The sequence below is a fragment of the Amphiprion ocellaris genome, chromosome 3, assembly GCF_022539595.1.
Source record: "Amphiprion ocellaris isolate individual 3 ecotype Okinawa chromosome 3, ASM2253959v1, whole genome shotgun sequence".
NCBI classification, from domain to species: domain Eukaryota; kingdom Metazoa; phylum Chordata; class Actinopteri; family Pomacentridae; genus Amphiprion; species Amphiprion ocellaris.
The window spans coordinates 25,054,744-25,072,713 of record NC_072768.1 but is presented as its reverse complement, the minus strand read 5'-3'; positions in this window follow the sequence as shown (position 1 = coordinate 25,072,713).

Below are 17,970 nucleotides of genomic sequence, written 5' to 3'. Positions count from 1 at the left end.
GATGAAGGTCCTGGTATTCAGATGAAGATGAAGACGAGGGTCCTGGTGTTCCGATGAAGACGAAAATGACAGTCCTGGTCTTCTGATGAAGATGAGGGTCCTGGTGTTCAGATGAAGACAAGAGTCTTGGTGTTCAAGTGAAGATGAATGTACTGGTATTCAGATGAAGACGAGAGTCCTGGTCTTCAGATGAAGATGAGAGTCCTGGTCTTCAGATGAAGATGAGAGTCCTGGTCTTTGGATGAAGATGAAGATCCTGGTCTTCAGATGAACATGAAGATGAGAGTCTTGGTGTTCAGGTGAAGATGAAGGTCCTGGTATTCAGATGAAGATGAAGATGAGGGTCCTGGTGTTCAGATGAAGACGAGAGTCCTGGTCTTCAGATGAAGATGAAGACAAGAGTCTTGGTGTTCAAGTGAAGATGAAGGTCCTGGTATTCAGATGAAGATGAAGACGAGGGTCCTGGTGTTCACATGAAGATGAAGACGAGAGTCTTGGTCTTCAGATGAAGACGAGAATCCTGGTCTTCAGATGAAGATGAAGACAAGAGTCTTGGTGTTCAAGTGAAGATGAAGGTCCTGGTCTTCAGATGAAGATGAGAGTCCTTGTCTTCAGTTGAAGATAAGGATCCTGGTCTTCAGATGAAGATGAACAGGAAGACGAGAGTCCTGGTCTTCAGATGAAGATGAAGACAAGAGTCTTGGTGTTCAAGTGAAGATGAAGGTCCTGGTATTCAGATGAAGTCCTGGTCTTCAGATGAAGATGAACAGGAAGACGAGAGTCCTGGTGTTCAGGTGAAGATGAAGACGAGAGTCCTGGTCTTCAGATGAAGATGAAGACAAGAGTCTTGGTGTTCAAGTGAAGATGAAGGTCCTGGTCTTCAGATGAAGATGAAGACAAGAGTCTTGGTCTTCAGATGAAGACGAGAGTCCTGGTCTTCAGATGAAGATGAAGACAAGAATCTTGGTGTTCAAGTGAAGATGAAGGTCCTGCTATTCAGATGAAGATGTTAGTCCTGGTCTTCAGATGAAGATGAGGATCCTGGTCTTCAGATGAAAATGAACAGGAAGACGAGATTCCTGGTGGTCAGGTGAAGATGAAGACGAGGGTCCTGGTCTTCAGATGAAGATGAGAGTCCTGGTCTTCAGATGAAGATGAAGATCCTGGTCTTCAGATGAAGATGAGAGTCCTGGTCTTTGGATGAAGATGAAGATCCTGGTCTTCAGATGAACATGAAGATGAGAGTCTTGGTGTTCAGGTGAAGATGAAGGTCCTGGTATTCAGATGAAGATGAAGATGAGGGTCCTGGTGTTCAGATGAAGACGAGAGTCCTGGTCTTCAGATGAAGATGAAGACAAGAGTCTTGGTGTTCAAGTGAAGATGAAGGTCCTGGTATTCAGATGAAGATGAAGACGAGGGTCCTGGTGTTCACATGAAGATGAAGACGAGAGTCTTGGTCTTCAGATGAAGACGAGAATCCTGGTCTTCAGATGAAGATGAAGACAAGAGTCTTGGTGTTCAAGTGAAGATGAAGGTCCTGGTCTTCAGATGAAGATGAGAGTCCTTGTCTTCAGTTGAAGATAAGGATCCTGGTCTTCAGATGAAGATGAACAGGAAGACGAGAGTCCTGGTCTTCAGATGAAGATGAAGACAAGAGTCTTGGTGTTCAAGTGAAGATGAAGGTCCTGGTATTCAGATGAAGTCCTGGTCTTCAGATGAAGATGAACAGGAAGACGAGAGTCCTGGTGTTCAGGTGAAGATGAAGACGAGAGTCCTGGTCTTCAGATGAAGATGAAGACAAGAGTCTTGGTGTTCAAGTGAAGATGAAGGTCCTGGTCTTCAGATGAAGATGAAGACAAGAGTCTTGGTCTTCAGATGAAGACGAGAGTCCTGGTCTTCAGATGAAGATGAAGACAAGAATCTTGGTGTTCAAGTGAAGATGAAGGTCCTGCTATTCAGATGAAGATGTTAGTCCTGGTCTTCAGATGAAGATGAGGATCCTGGTCTTCAGATGAAGATGAACAGGAAGACGAGATTCCTGGTGGTCAGGTGAAGATGAAGACGAGGGTCCTGGTCTTCAGATGAAGATGAGAGTCCTGGTCTTCAGATGAAGATGAAGATCCTGGTCTTCAGATGAAGATGAACATGAAGACGAGAGTCTTGGTGTTCAGGTGAAGATGAAGGTCCTGGTATTCAGATGAAGATGAAGACGAGGGTCCTGGCGTTCAGATGAAGATGAAGACGAGAGTCCTGGTCTTCTGATGAAGACGAGGGTCTTGGTGTTCAGATGAAGATGAAGAAAAGAGTCTTGGTGTTCAAGTGAAGATGAAGGTCCTGGTATTCAGATGAAGACGAGGGTCCTGGTCTTCAGATGAAGATGAAGAGAAGAGTCTTGGTGTTCAAGTGAAGATGAAGGTCCTGGTATTCAGATGAAGACGAGGGTCCTGGTGTTGAGATGAAGATGAGAGTCCTGGTCTTCAGATGAAGACGAGAGTCCTGGTCTTCAGGTGAAGATGAAGACAAGAATCTTGGTGTTCAAGTGAAGATGAAGGTCCTGGTATTCAGATGAAGATGAGAGTCCTGGTCTTCAGATGAAGATGAGGATCCTGGTCTTCAGATGAAGATGACAGTCCTGATCTTCAGATGAATATCCTGGTCTTCAGATGAACATGAAGACGAGAGTCTTGGTGTTTAGGTGAAGATGAAGGTCCTGGTATTCAGATGAAGATGAAGACAAGAGTCTTGGTGTTCAAGTGAAGATGAAGGTCCTGGTATTCAGATGAAGACGAGGGTCCTGGTGTTGAGATGAAGATGAGAGTCCTGGTCTTCAGATGAAGACGAGAGTCCTGGTCTTCAGATGAAGATGAGGACAAGAATCTTGGTGTTCAAGTGAAGATGAAGGTCCTGGTATTCAGATGAAGATGAGAGTCCTGGTCTTCAGATGAAGATGAGGATCCTGGTCTTCAGATGAAGATGAACAGGAAGACGAGAGTCCTGGTGGTCAGGTGAAGATGAAGACGAGAGTCCTGGTCTTCAGATGAAGACGAGAGTCCTGGTGTTCAGATGAAGACAAGAGTCTTGGTGTTCAAGTGACGATGAAGGTCCTGGTATTCAGATGAAAACGAGGGTCCTGGTCTTCAGATGAAGATGAACATGAAGACGAGAGTCTTGGTGTTCAGGTGAAGATGAAGGTCCTGGTATTCAGATGAAGACGAGGGTCCTGGTGTTCAGATGAAGATGAAGACGAGAGTCCTGGTCTTCTGATGAAGACGAGTGTCCTGGTGTTCAGATGAAGATGAAGACAAGAGTCTTGGTGTTCAAGTGAAGATGAAGGTCCTGGTCTTCAGATGAAGACAAGGGTCCTGGTGTTCAGATGAAGACAAGCGTCTTGGTGTACAAGTGAAGATGAAAGTCCTGGTATTCAGATGAAGATGACGGTCCTGGTCTTCAGATGAAGATGAGAGTCCTGGTCTTCAGATGAAGATGAACATGAAGACGAGAGTCTTGGTGTTCAAGTGAAGATGAAGGTACTGGTATTCAGATGAAGATGAAGACGAGGGTCCTGGTGTTCCGATGAAGATGAAAATGACAGTCCTGGTCTTCTGATGAAGATGAGGATCCTGGTGTTCAGATGAAGACAAGAGTCTTGGTGTTCAAGTGAAGATGAATGTACTGGTATTCAGATGAAGACGAGAGTGCTGGTCTTCAGATGAAGATGAGAGTCCTGGTCTTTGGATGAAGATCCTGGTCTTCAGATGAACATGAAGATGAGAGTCTTGGTGTTCAGGTGAAGATGAAGGTCCTGGGATTCAGATGAAGATGAAGATGAGGGTCCTGGTGTTCAGATGAAGACGAGAGTCCTGGTCTTCAGATGAAGATGAAGACAAGAGTCTTGGTGTTCAAGTGAAGATGAAGATCCTGGTATTCAGATGAAGATGAAGACGAGGGTCCTGGTGTTCAGATGAAGATGAAGACGAGAGTCTTGGTCTTCAGATGAAGACGAGAATCCTGGTCTTCAGATGAAGACAAGAGTCTTGGTGTTCAAGTGAAGATGAAGGTCCTGGTCTTCAGATGAAGACGAGAGTCCTTGTCTTCAGTTGAAGATAAGGATCCTGGTCTTCAGATGAAGATGAACAGGAAGACGAGAGTCCTGGTGTTCAGATGAAGATGAAGACAAGAGTCTTGGTGTTCAAGTGAAGATGAAGGTCCTGGTCTTCAGATGAAGACAAGGGTCCTGGTGTTCAGATGAAGACAAGCGTCTTGGTGTACAAGTGAAGATGAAGGTCCTGGTATTCAGATGAAGATGACGGTCCTGGTCTTCAGATGAAGATGAGAGTCCTGGTCTTCAGATGAAGATGAACATGAAGACGAGAGTCTTGGTGTTCAAGTGAAGATGAAGGTACTGGTATTCAGATGAAGATGAAGACGAGGGTCCTGGTGTTCCGATGAAGACGAAAATGACAGTCCTGGTCTTCTGATGAAGATGAGGGTCCTGGTGTTCAGATGAAGACAAGAGTCTTGGTGTTCAAGTGAAGATGAATGTACTGGTATTCAGATGAAGACGAGAGTCCTGGTCTTCAGATGAAGATGAGAGTCCTGGTCTTCAGATGAAGATGAGAGTCCTGGTCTTTGGATGAAGATGAAGATCCTGGTCTTCAGATGAACATGAAGATGAGAGTCTTGGTGTTCAGGTGAAGATGAAGGTCCTGGTATTCAGATGAAGATGAAGATGAGGGTCCTGGTGTTCAGATGAAGACGAGAGTCCTGGTCTTCAGATGAAGATGAAGACAAGAGTCTTGGTGTTCAAGTGAAGATGAAGGTCCTGGTATTCAGATGAAGATGAAGACGAGGGTCCTGGTGTTCACATGAAGATGAAGACGAGAGTCTTGGTCTTCAGATGAAGACGAGAATCCTGGTCTTCAGATGAAGATGAAGACAAGAGTCTTGGTGTTCAAGTGAAGATGAAGGTCCTGGTCTTCAGATGAAGATGAGAGTCCTTGTCTTCAGTTGAAGATAAGGATCCTGGTCTTCAGATGAAGATGAACAGGAAGACGAGAGTCCTGGTCTTCAGATGAAGATGAAGACAAGAGTCTTGGTGTTCAAGTGAAGATGAAGGTCCTGGTATTCAGATGAAGTCCTGGTCTTCAGATGAAGATGAACAGGAAGACGAGAGTCCTGGTGTTCAGGTGAAGATGAAGACGAGAGTCCTGGTCTTCAGATGAAGATGAAGACAAGAGTCTTGGTGTTCAAGTGAAGATGAAGGTCCTGGTCTTCAGATGAAGAAATAGACAAGAGTCTTGGTCTTCAGATGAAGACGAGAGTCCTGGTCTTCAGATGAAGATGAAGACAAGAATCTTGGTGTTCAAGTGAAGATGAAGGTCCTGCTATTCAGATGAAGATGTTAGTCCTGGTCTTCAGATGAAGATGAGGATCCTGGTCTTCAGATGAAGATGAACAGGAAGACGAGATTCCTGGTGGTCAGGTGAAGATGAAGACGAGGGTCCTGGTCTTCAGATGAAGATGAGAGTCCTGGTCTTCAGATGAAGATGAAGATCCTGGTCTTCAGATGAAGATGAACATGAAGACGAGAGTCTTGGTGTTCAGGTGAAGATGAAGGTCCTGGTATTCAGATGAAGATGAAGACGAGGGTCCTGGCGTTCAGATGAAGATGAAGACGAGAGTCCTGGTCTTCTGATGAAGACGAGGGTCTTGGTGTTCAGATGAAGATGAAGAAAAGAGTCTTGGTGTTCAAGTGAAGATGAAGGTCCTGGTATTCAGATGAAGACGAGGGTCCTGGTCTTCAGATGAAGATGAAGAGAAGAGTCTTGGTGTTCAAGTGAAGATGAAGGTCCTGGTATTCAGATGAAGACGAGGGTCCTGGTGTTGAGATGAAGATGAGAGTCCTGGTCTTCAGATGAAGACGAGAGTCCTGGTCTTCAGGTGAAGATGAAGACAAGAATCTTGGTGTTCAAGTGAAGATGAAGGTCCTGGTATTCAGATGAAGATGAGAGTCCTGGTCTTCAGATGAAGATGAGGATCCTGGTCTTCAGATGAAGATGACAGTCCTGATCTTCAGATGAATATCCTGGTCTTCAGATGAAGATGAACATGAAGACGAGAGTCTTGGTGTTTAGGTGAAGATGAAGGTCCTGGTATTCAGATGAAGATGAAGACAAGAGTCTTGGTGTTCAAGTGAAGATGAAGGTCCTGGTATTCAGATGAAAATGAGAGTCCTGGTCTTCAGATGAAGATGAACAGGAAGACGAGAGTCCTGGTCTTCAGATGAAGATGAAGACAAGAGTTCTTGGTGTTCAAGTGAAGTTGAAGGTCCTGGTCTTCAGATGAAGACGAGGGTCCTGGTCTTCAGATGAAGACAAGAGTCTTGGTGTACAAGAGAAGATGAAGGTCCTGGTATTCAGATGAAGATGAGGGTCCTGGTCTTCAGATGAAGATGAAGATCCTGGTCTTCAGATGAAGATGAACATGAAGACGAGAGTCTTGGTGTTCAGGTGAAGATGAAGGTCCTGGTATTCAGATGAAGACGAGGGTCCTGGTATTCAGATGAAGATGAGAGTCGTGGTCTTCAGATGAAGATCCTGGTCTTCAGATGAAGATGAACATGAAGACGAGAGTCTTGGTGTTTAGGTGAAGATGAAGGTCCTGGTCTTCAGATGAAGAGGAAGACAAGAGTCTTGGTCTTCAGATGAAGACGAGAGTCCTGGTCTTCAGATGAAGATGAGGATCCTGGTCTTCAGATGAAGATGAGAGTCCTGGTCTTCAGATGAAGATGAAGATCCTGGTCTTCAGATGAAGATGAACATGAAGACGAGAGTCTTGGTGTTCAGGTGAAGATGAAGGTCCTGGTATTCAGATGAAGATGAGGGTCCTGGCGTTCAGATGAAGATGAAGACGAGAGTCCTGGTCTTCTGATGAAGACGAGGGTCTTGGTGTTCAGATGAAGATGAAGACAAGAGTCTTGGTGTTCAAGTGAAGATGAAGGTCCTGGTATTCAGATAAAGATGAGGGTCCTGGTGTTGAGATGAAGATGAGAGTCCTGGTCTTCAGATGAAGATGTAGACAAGAGTCTTGGTGTTCAAGTGAAGATGAAAGTCCTGGTCTTAAGATGAAGATGAAGATCCTGGTCTTCAGATGAAGATGAAGATCCTGGTCTTCAGATGAAGATGAACATGAAGACGAGAGTCTTGGTGTTCAGGTGAAGATGAAGGTCCTGGTATTCAGATGAAGATGAAGACGAGGGTCCTGGTGTTCAGATGAAGATGAAGACGAGAGTCCTGGTCTTCTGATGAAGACGAGAGTCCTGGTCTTCAGATGAAGATGAAGACAAGAATCTTGGTGTTCAAGTGAAGATGAAGGTCCTGGTATTCAGATGAAGATGATAGTCCTGGTCTTCAGATGAAGATGAGGATCCTGGTCTTCAGATGAAGATGAACAGGAAGACGAGAGTCCTGGTGGTCAGGTGAAGATGAAGAAGAGAGTCCTGGTCTTCAGATGAAGATGAGAGTCCTGGTCTTCAGATGAAGATGAAGATCCTGGTCTTCAGATGAAGATGAACATGAAGACGAGAGTCTTGGTGTTCAAGTGAAGATGAAGGTACTGGTATTCAGATGAAGATGAAGATGAGAGTCCTGGTGGTCAGGTGAAGATGAAGACAAGAGTCCTGGTCTTCAGATGAAGACGAGAGTCCTGGTGTTCAGATGAAGACAAGAGTCTTGGTGTTCAAGTGACGATGAAGGTCCTGCTATTCAGATGAAAACGAGGGTCCTGGTCTTCAGATGAAGATGAGAGTCCTGATCTTCAGATAAATATCCTGGTCTTCAGATGAAGATGAACATGAAGACGAGAGTCTTGGTGTTTAGGTGAAGATGAAGGTCCTGGTATTCAGATGAAGATGAAGACAAGAGTCTTGGTGTTCAAGTGAAGATGAAGGTCCTGGTCTTCAGATGAAGATGAAGACAAGAATCTTGGTGTTCAAGTGAAGATGAAGGTCCTGGTATTCAGATGAAGATGATAGTCCTGGTCTTCAGATGAAGATGAGGATCCTGGTCTTCAGATGAAGATGAACAGGAAGACGAGAGTCCTGGTGGTCAGGTGAAGATGAAGACGAGACTCCTGGTCTTCAGATGAAGACCAGGGTCCTGGTGTTCAGATGAAGATGAAGACAAGAGTCTTGGTGTTCAAGAGAAGATGAAGGTCCTGGTATTCAGATGAAGACGAGGGTCCTGGTCTTCAGATGAAGATGAGAGTCCTGGTCTTCAGATGAAGATGATGATCCTGGTCTTCAGATGAAGATGAACATGAAGACGAGAGTCTTGGTGTTCAGGTGAAGATGAAGGTCCTGGTATTCAGATGAAGATGAGGGTCCTGGTGTTCAGATGAAGATGAAGACGAGAGTCCTGGTCTTCTGATGAAGACGAGTGTCCTGGTGTTCAGATGAAGATGAAGACAAGAGTCTTGGTGTTCAAGTGAAGATGAAGGTCCTGGTCTTCAGATGAAGACAAGGGTCCTGGTGTTCAGATGAAGACAAGCGTCTTGGTGTACAAGTGAAGATGAAGGTCCTGGTATTCAGATGAAGATGACGGTCCTGGTCTTCAGATGAAGATGAGAGTCCTGGTCTTCAGATGAAGATGAACATGAAGACGAGAGTCTTGGTGTTCAAGTGAAGATGAAGGTCCTGGTATTCAGATGAAGATGAAGACGAGGGTCCTGGTGTTCCGATGAAGACGAAAATGACAGTCCTGGTCTTCTGATGAAGATGAGGGTCCTGGTGTTCAGATGAAGACAAGAGTCTTGGTGTTCAAGTGAAGATGAATGTACTGGTATTCAGATGAAGACGAGAGTCCTGGTCTTCAGATGAAGATGAGAGTCCTGGTCTTCAGATGAAGATGAGAGTCCTGGTCTTTGGATGAAGATGAAGATCCTGGTCTTCAGATGAACATGAAGATGAGAGTCTTGGTGTTCAGGTGAAGATGAAGGTCCTGGTATTCAGATGAAGATGAAGATGAGGGTCCTGGTGTTCAGATGAAGACGAGAGTCCTGGTCTTCAGATGAAGATGAAGACAAGAGTCTTGGTGTTCAAGTGAAGATGAAGGTCCTGGTATTCAGATGAAGATGAAGACGAGGGTCCTGGTGTTCACATGAAGATGAAGACGAGAGTCTTGGTCTTCAGATGAAGACGAGAATCCTGGTCTTCAGATGAAGATGAAGACAAGAGTCTTGGTGTTCAAGTGAAGATGAAGGTCCTGGTCTTCAGATGAAGATGAGAGTCCTTGTCTTCAGTTGAAGATAAGGATCCTGGTCTTCAGATGAAGATGAACAGGAAGACGAGAGTCCTGGTCTTCAGATGAAGATGAAGACAAGAGTCTTGGTGTTCAAGTGAAGATGAAGGTCCTGGTATTCAGATGAAGTCCTGGTCTTCAGATGAAGATGAACAGGAAGACGAGAGTCCTGGTGTTCAGGTGAAGATGAAGACGAGAGTCCTGGTCTTCAGATGAAGATGAAGACAAGAGTCTTGGTGTTCAAGTGAAGATGAAGGTCCTGGTCTTCAGATGAAGATGAAGACAAGAGTCTTGGTCTTCAGATGAAGACGAGAGTCCTGGTCTTCAGATGAAGATGAAGACAAGAATCTTGGTGTTCAAGTGAAGATGAAGGTCCTGCTATTCAGATGAAGATGTTAGTCCTGGTCTTCAGATGAAGATGAGGATCCTGGTCTTCAGATGAAGATGAACAGGAAGACGAGATTCCTGGTGGTCAGGTGAAGATGAAGACGAGGGTCCTGGTCTTCAGATGAAGATGAGAGTCCTGGTCTTCAGATGAAGATGAAGATCCTGGTCTTCAGATGAAGATGAGAGTCCTGGTCTTTGGATGAAGATGAAGATCCTGGTCTTCAGATGAACATGAAGATGAGAGTCTTGGTGTTCAGGTGAAGATGAAGGTCCTGGTATTCAGATGAAGATGAAGATGAGGGTCCTGGTGTTCAGATGAAGACGAGAGTCCTGGTCTTCAGATGAAGATGAAGACAAGAGTCTTGGTGTTCAAGTGAAGATGAAGGTCCTGGTATTCAGATGAAGATGAAGACGAGGGTCCTGGTGTTCACATGAAGATGAAGACGAGAGTCTTGGTCTTCAGATGAAGACGAGAATCCTGGTCTTCAGATGAAGATGAAGACAAGAGTCTTGGTGTTCAAGTGAAGATGAAGGTCCTGGTCTTCAGATGAAGATGAGAGTCCTTGTCTTCAGTTGAAGATAAGGATCCTGGTCTTCAGATGAAGATGAACAGGAAGACGAGAGTCCTGGTCTTCAGATGAAGATGAAGACAAGAGTCTTGGTGTTCAAGTGAAGATGAAGGTCCTGGTATTCAGATGAAGTCCTGGTCTTCAGATGAAGATGAACAGGAAGACGAGAGTCCTGGTGTTCAGGTGAAGATGAAGACGAGAGTCCTGGTCTTCAGATGAAGATGAAGACAAGAGTCTTGGTGTTCAAGTGAAGATGAAGGTCCTGGTCTTCAGATGAAGATGAAGACAAGAGTCTTGGTCTTCAGATGAAGACGAGAGTCCTGGTCTTCAGATGAAGATGAAGACAAGAATCTTGGTGTTCAAGTGAAGATGAAGGTCCTGCTATTCAGATGAAGATGTTAGTCCTGGTCTTCAGATGAAGATGAGGATCCTGGTCTTCAGATGAAGATGAACAGGAAGACGAGATTCCTGGTGGTCAGGTGAAGATGAAGACGAGGGTCCTGGTCTTCAGATGAAGATGAGAGTCCTGGTCTTCAGATGAAGATGAAGATCCTGGTCTTCAGATGAAGATGAACATGAAGACGAGAGTCTTGGTGTTCAGGTGAAGATGAAGGTCCTGGTATTCAGATGAAGATGAAGACGAGGGTCCTGGCGTTCAGATGAAGATGAAGACGAGAGTCCTGGTCTTCTGATGAAGACGAGGGTCTTGGTGTTCAGATGAAGATGAAGAAAAGAGTCTTGGTGTTCAAGTGAAGATGAAGGTCCTGGTATTCAGATGAAGACGAGGGTCCTGGTCTTCAGATGAAGATGAAGAGAAGAGTCTTGGTGTTCAAGTGAAGATGAAGGTCCTGGTATTCAGATGAAGACGAGGGTCCTGGTGTTGAGATGAAGATGAGAGTCCTGGTCTTCAGATGAAGACGAGAGTCCTGGTCTTCAGGTGAAGATGAAGACAAGAATCTTGGTGTTCAAGTGAAGATGAAGGTCCTGGTATTCAGATGAAGATGAGAGTCCTGGTCTTCAGATGAAGATGAGGATCCTGGTCTTCAGATGAAGATGACAGTCCTGATCTTCAGATGAATATCCTGGTCTTCAGATGAACATGAAGACGAGAGTCTTGGTGTTTAGGTGAAGATGAAGGTCCTGGTATTCAGATGAAGATGAAGACAAGAGTCTTGGTGTTCAAGTGAAGATGAAGGTCCTGGTATTCAGATGAAGACGAGGGTCCTGGTGTTGAGATGAAGATGAGAGTCCTGGTCTTCAGATGAAGACGAGAGTCCTGGTCTTCAGATGAAGATGAGGACAAGAATCTTGGTGTTCAAGTGAAGATGAAGGTCCTGGTATTCAGATGAAGATGAGAGTCCTGGTCTTCAGATGAAGATGAGGATCCTGGTCTTCAGATGAAGATGAACAGGAAGACGAGAGTCCTGGTGGTCAGGTGAAGATGAAGACGAGAGTCCTGGTCTTCAGATGAAGACGAGAGTCCTGGTGTTCAGATGAAGACAAGAGTCTTGGTGTTCAAGTGACGATGAAGGTCCTGGTATTCAGATGAAAACGAGGGTCCTGGTCTTCAGATGAAGATGAACATGAAGACGAGAGTCTTGGTGTTCAGGTGAAGATGAAGGTCCTGGTATTCAGATGAAGACGAGGGTCCTGGTGTTCAGATGAAGATGAAGACGAGAGTCCTGGTCTTCTGATGAAGACGAGTGTCCTGGTGTTCAGATGAAGATGAAGACAAGAGTCTTGGTGTTCAAGTGAAGATGAAGGTCCTGGTCTTCAGATGAAGACAAGGGTCCTGGTGTTCAGATGAAGACAAGCGTCTTGGTGTACAAGTGAAGATGAAAGTCCTGGTATTCAGATGAAGATGACGGTCCTGGTCTTCAGATGAAGATGAGAGTCCTGGTCTTCAGATGAAGATGAACATGAAGACGAGAGTCTTGGTGTTCAAGTGAAGATGAAGGTACTGGTATTCAGATGAAGATGAAGACGAGGGTCCTGGTGTTCCGATGAAGATGAAAATGACAGTCCTGGTCTTCTGATGAAGATGAGGATCCTGGTGTTCAGATGAAGACAAGAGTATTGGTGTTCAAGTGAAGATGAATGTACTGGTATTCAGATGAAGACGAGAGTGCTGGTCTTCAGATGAAGATGAGAGTCCTGGTCTTTGGATGAAGATCCTGGTCTTCAGATGAACATGAAGATGAGAGTCTTGGTGTTCAGGTGAAGATGAAGGTCCTGGGATTCAGATGAAGATGAAGATGAGGGTCCTGGTGTTCAGATGAAGACGAGAGTCCTGGTCTTCAGATGAAGATGAAGACAAGAGTCTTGGTGTTCAAGTGAAGATGAAGATCCTGGTATTCAGATGAAGATGAAGACGAGGGTCCTGGTGTTCAGATGAAGATGAAGACGAGAGTCTTGGTCTTCAGATGAAGACGAGAATCCTGGTCTTCAGATGAAGACAAGAGTCTTGGTGTTCAAGTGAAGATGAAGGTCCTGGTCTTCAGATGAAGACGAGAGTCCTTGTCTTCAGTTGAAGATAAGGATCCTGGTCTTCAGATGAAGATGAACAGGAAGACGAGAGTCCTGGTGTTCAGGTGAAGATGAAGACGAGAGTCCTGGTCTTCTGATGAAGACGAGTGTCCTGGTGTTCAGATGAAGATGAAGACAAGAGTCTTGGTGTTCAAGTGAAGATGAAGGTCCTGGTCTTCAGATGAAGACAAGGGTCCTGGTGTTCAGATGAAGACAAGCGTCTTGGTGTACAAGTGAAGATGAAGGTCCTGGTATTCAGATGAAGATGACGGTCCTGGTCTTCAGATGAAGATGAGAGTCCTGGTCTTCAGATGAAGATGAACATGAAGACGAGAGTCTTGGTGTTCAAGTGAAGATGAAGGTACTGGTATTCAGATGAAGATGAAGACGAGGGTCCTGGTGTTCCGATGAAGACGAAAATGACAGTCCTGGTCTTCTGATGAAGATGAGGGTCCTGGTGTTCAGATGAAGACAAGAGTCTTGGTGTTCAAGTGAAGATGAATGTACTGGTATTCAGATGAAGACGAGAGTCCTGGTCTTCAGATGAAGATGAGAGTCCTGGTCTTCAGATGAAGATGAGAGTCCTGGTCTTTGGATGAAGATGAAGATCCTGGTCTTCAGATGAACATGAAGATGAGAGTCTTGGTGTTCAGGTGAAGATGAAGGTCCTGGTATTCAGATGAAGATGAAGATGAGGGTCCTGGTGTTCAGATGAAGACGAGAGTCCTGGTCTTCAGATGAAGATGAAGACAAGAGTCTTGGTGTTCAAGTGAAGATGAAGGTCCTGGTATTCAGATGAAGATGAAGACGAGGGTCCTGGTGTTCACATGAAGATGAAGACGAGAGTCTTGGTCTTCAGATGAAGACGAGAATCCTGGTCTTCAGATGAAGATGAAGACAAGAGTCTTGGTGTTCAAGTGAAGATGAAGGTCCTGGTCTTCAGATGAAGATGAGAGTCCTTGTCTTCAGTTGAAGATAAGGATCCTGGTCTTCAGATGAAGATGAACAGGAAGACGAGAGTCCTGGTCTTCAGATGAAGATGAAGACAAGAGTCTTGGTGTTCAAGTGAAGATGAAGGTCCTGGTATTCAGATGAAGTCCTGGTCTTCAGATGAAGATGAACAGGAAGACGAGAGTCCTGGTCTTCAGATGAAGATGAAGACAAGAGTCTTGGTGTTCAAGTGAAGATGAAGGTCCTGGTCTTCAGATGAAGAAATAGACAAGAGTCTTGGTCTTCAGATGAAGACGAGAGTCCTGGTCTTCAGATGAAGATGAAGACAAGAATCTTGGTGTTCAAGTGAAGATGAAGGTCCTGCTATTCAGATGAAGATGTTAGTCCTGGTCTTCAGATGAAGATGAGGATCCTGGTCTTCAGATGAAGATGAACAGGAAGACGAGATTCCTGGTGGTCAGGTGAAGATGAAGACGAGGGTCCTGGTCTTCAGATGAAGATGAGAGTCCTGGTCTTCAGATGAAGATGAAGATCCTGGTCTTCAGATGAAGATGAACATGAAGACGAGAGTCTTGGTGTTCAGGTGAAGATGAAGGTCCTGGTATTCAGATGAAGATGAAGACGAGGGTCCTGGCGTTCAGATGAAGATGAAGACGAGAGTCCTGGTCTTCTGATGAAGACGAGGGTCTTGGTGTTCAGATGAAGATGAAGAAAAGAGTCTTGGTGTTCAAGTGAAGATGAAGGTCCTGGTATTCAGATGAAGACGAGGGTCCTGGTCTTCAGATGAAGATGAAGAGAAGAGTCTTGGTGTTCAAGTGAAGATGAAGGTCCTGGTATTCAGATGAAGACGAGGGTCCTGGTGTTGAGATGAAGATGAGAGTCCTGGTCTTCAGATGAAGACGAGAGTCCTGGTCTTCAGGTGAAGATGAAGACAAGAATCTTGGTGTTCAAGTGAAGATGAAGGTCCTGGTATTCAGATGAAGATGAGAGTCCTGGTCTTCAGATGAAGATGAGGATCCTGGTCTTCAGATGAAGATGACAGTCCTGATCTTCAGATGAATATCCTGGTCTTCAGATGAAGATGAACATGAAGACGAGAGTCTTGGTGTTTAGGTGAAGATGAAGGTCCTGGTATTCAGATGAAGATGAAGACAAGAGTCTTGGTGTTCAAGTGAAGATGAAGGTCCTGGTATTCAGATGAAGACGAGGGTCCTGGTGTTGAGATGAAGATGAGAGTCCTGGTCTTCAGATGAAGACGAGAGTCCTGGTCTTCAGATGAAGATGAGGACAAGAATCTTGGTGTTCAAGTGAAGATGAAGGTCCTGGTATTCAGATGAAGATGAGAGTCCTGGTCTTCAGATGAAGATGAGGATCCTGGTCTTCAGATGAAGATGAACAGGAAGACGAGAGTCCTGGTGGTCAGGTGAAGATGAAGATGAGAGTCCTGGTCTTCAGATGAAGACGAGAGTCCTGGTGTTCAGATGAAGACAAGAGTCTTGGTGTTCAAGTGACGATGAAGGTCCTGGTATTCAGATGAAAACGAGGGTCCTGGTCTTCAGATGAAGATGAACATGAAGACGAGAGTCTTGGTGTTCAGGTGAAGATGAAGGTCCTGGTATTCAGATGAAGACGAGGGTCCTGGTGTTCAGATGAAGATGAAGACGAGAGTCCTGGTCTTCTGATGAAGACGAGTGTCCTGGTGTTCAGATGAAGATGAAGACAAGAGTCTTGGTGTTCAAGTGAAGATGAACGTCCTGGTCTTCAGATGAAGACAAGGGTCCTGGTGTTCAGATGAAGACAAGCGTCTTGGTGTACAAGTGAAGATGAAAGTCCTGGTATTCAGATGAAGATGACGGTCCTGGTCTTCAGATGAAGATGAGAGTCCTGGTCTTCAGATGAAGATGAACATGAAGACGAGAGTCTTGGTGTTCAAGTGAAGATGAAGGTACTGGTATTCAGATGAAGATGAAGACGAGGGTCCTGGTGTTCCGATGAAGATGAAAATGACAGTCCTGGTCTTCTGATGAAGATGAGGGTCCTGGTGTTCAGATGAAGACAAGAGTCTTGGTGTTCAAGTGAAGATGAATGTACTGGTATTCAGATGAAGACGAGAGTCCTGGTCTTCAGATGAAGATGAGAGTCCTGGTCTTTGGATGAAGATCCTGGTCTTCAGATGAACATGAAGATGAGAGTCTTGGTGTTCAGGTGAAGATGAAGGTCCTGGTATTCAGATGAAGATGAAGATGAGGGTCCTGGTGTTCAGATGAAGACGAGAGTCCTGGTCTTCAGATGAAGATGAAGACAAGAGTCTTGGTGTTCAAGTGAAGATGAAGATCCTGGTATTCAGATGAAGATGAAGACGAGGGTCCTGGTGTTCAGATGAAGATGAAGATGAAGACGAGAGTCTTGGTCTTCAGATGAAGACGAGAGTCTTGGTCTTCAGATGAAGACGAGAATCCTGGTCTTCAGATGAAGATGAACAGGAAGACGAGAGTCCTGGTGTTCAGGTGAAGATGAAGACGAGAGTCCTGGTCTTCAGATGAAGATGAAGACAAGAGTCTTGGTGTTCAAGTGAAGATGAAGGTCCTGGTATTCAGATGAAGATGAGAGTCCTGGTCTTCAGATGAAGATGAACAGGAAGACGACAGTCCTGGTGTTCAGGTGAAGATGAAGACGAGAGTCCTGGTCTTCAGATGAAGATGAAGACAAGAGTCTTGGTGTTCAAGTGAAGATGAAGGTCCTGGTCTTCAGATGAAGATGAAGACAAGAGTCTTGGTCTTCAGATGAAGACGAGAGTCCTGGTCTTCAGATGAAGATGAAGACAAGAATCTTGGTGTTCAAGTGAAGATGAAGGTCCTGCTATTCAGATGAAGATGTTAGTCCTGGTCTTCAGATGAAGATGAGGATCCTGGTCTTCAGATGAAGATGAACAGGAAGACGAGAGTCCTGGTGGTCAGGTGAAGATGAAGACGAGGGTCCTGGTCTTCAGATGAAGATGAGAGTCCTGGTCTTCAGATGAAGATGAAGATCCTGGTCTTCAGATGAAGATGAACATGAAGACGAGATTCTTGGTGTTCAGGTGAAGATGAAGGTCCTGGTATTCAGATGAAGATGAAGACGAGGGTCCTGGCGTTCAGATGAAGATGAAGACGAGAGTCCTGGTCTTCTGATGAAGACGAGGGTCTTGGTGTTCAGATGAAGATGAAGAAAAGAGTCTTGGTGTTCAAGTGAAGATGAAGGTCCTGGTATTCAGATGAAGACGAGGGTCCTGCTCTTCAGATGAAGATGAAGAGAAGAGTCTTGGTGTTCAAGTGAAGATGAAGGTCCTGGTATTCAGATGAAGACGAGGGTCCTGGTGTTGAGATGAAGATGAGAGTCCTGGTCTTCAGATGAAGACGAGAGTCCTGGTCTTCAGGTGAAGATGAAGACAAGAATCTTGGTGTTCAAGTGAAGATGAAGGTCCTGGTATTCAGATGAAGATGAGAGTCTTGGTCTTCAGATGAAGATGAAGACAAGAGTCTTGGTGTTCAAGTGAAGATGAAGGTCCTGGTATTCAGATGAAGACGAGGGTCCTGGTGTTGAGATGAAGATGAGAGTCCTGGTCTTCAGATGAAGACGAGAGTCCTGGTCTTCAGGTGAAGATGAAGACAAGAATCTTGGTGTTCAAGTGAAGATGAAGGTCCTGGTATTCAGATGAAGATGAGAGTCCTGGTCTTCAGATGAAGAAGAGGATCCTGGTCTTCAGATGAAGATGAACAGGAAGACGAGAGTCTTGGTGTTCAGGTGAAGATGAAGGTCCTGGTGTTCAGATGAAGATGAACACGAGAATCCTGGTCTTCTGATGAAGACGAGAGTCCTGGTCTTCGGATGAAGATGAAGACAAGAATCTTGGTGTTCAAGTGAAGATGAAGGTCCTGGTATTCAGATGAAGATGATAGTCCTGGTCTTCAGATGAAGATGAGGATCCTGGTCTTCAGATGAAGATGAACAGGAAGACGAGAGTCCTGGTGGTCAGGTGAAGATGAAGACGAGAGTCCTGGTCTTCTGCTGAAGACAAGTGTCCTGGTGTTCAGATGAAGATGAAGACAAGAGTCTTGGTGTACAAGTGAAGATGAAGGTCCTGGTATTCAGATGAAGATGACGGTCCTGGTCTTCAGATGAAGATGAGAGTCCTGGTCTTCAGGTGAAGATGAAGACAAGAATCTTGGTGTTCAAGTGAAGATGAAGGTCCTGGTATTCAG